Here is a 1038-nt window from a genome sequence, read left to right as displayed (position 1 = left end):
AAGCATCTCTACCTCAGTTTGCTTACTCACTCTGTGTTTCACTGCCAGATCGCCAGTCTGAAATTCCATGAAGGAGTTGTATTATCATGTATTTTCCTTTATTTATTTATTTTATTTTTAATTTTCTTATTGTTATTATTTAAAAAAAATTTTTTTTAGGTGAGGCAACGCTTGGTTGACCCCACAGATTGCAAGGACCTTGTCAGCTTGCAATCTCATTTTTCACACCTACAGCACCTGATCTTCCTAGGTGGTCTCCCATCCAATTACTAACCAGGTCCAACCCTGCTTAGCTTCCAAGATCAGACAGGATTGGGCTTGTTCATGGGTAGCATGGCCATAGACTGTATCTTCCTTTAAAATGCACTTGAGTCTTGATGTGAAATTACAGAGTCCTAGCACTTAAGATAGAATTCAACAAATTCAATAGAATTCTGAAGAGAGAGAAAGGCAAAACATGATTTGGGGAAAGGGAATGATGTGGGAATAAGAAGGGGGCTTTGGGAAACATAGAAGAAGCTATCTGGGAGATAGGCACAGGGAGTACGCCAGGAGGTAGAAGAAGGCCCAAGATAAAAGAAATGAGGATTTCAAAGACAATGGCTGTTTCTTTAGCCAGCTGGATGTAGCCTGTAAACTGCCATTTACAGAGCACTTGCTGAGTGGCAAGTATGGCGTCAAACATTTTAACACCAATTTGATCTTCACAAAAGTTCTGCAATGAAGACATTCCTATTCCTATCTGGAGAAATTAAGAAAGTTGAGGTTCTATTACTTCATCCGATAAGATGGACAGATGGCATTATAGCCCTCAGTCTTACAGTATAGAGGTGAGATTGGGCAAGAGAAGCAAGAGCGAGGATCTTTGGAGACAAGTTCCTGGTGATGACTGAGCCTTGTGTAATCTTCTGTCCTTTTTTTCCCCAAGCCCACCTCTCTATGAGCCTGGAAGGAGGGAAATAACCCAAATGAAAACCTATCACATGCTAAGAACTGTGGTTAGGTATTTTCAGAGCAGGGAGCTGACTAAACACTGTC

At 40.9% G+C, this 1038-nt stretch overlaps 1 pseudogene; it reads right to left on the bottom strand.

The window, feature by feature from the left end:
• Nucleotides 1-225: 225 nt before the first annotated feature.
• On the bottom strand, nucleotides 226-345 carry LOC118603720 (annotated as a pseudogene).
• Nucleotides 346-1038: the final 693 nt, after the last annotated feature.

This window comes from Rousettus aegyptiacus, unplaced genomic scaffold (genome assembly GCF_014176215.1).
Source record: "Rousettus aegyptiacus isolate mRouAeg1 unplaced genomic scaffold, mRouAeg1.p scaffold_m13_p_5, whole genome shotgun sequence".
Lineage (NCBI taxonomy): Eukaryota > Metazoa > Chordata > Mammalia > Chiroptera > Pteropodidae > Rousettus > Rousettus aegyptiacus.
Note: the sequence above shows the minus strand (reverse complement) of the source record. Positions and strands in the feature narration are given on the sequence as shown.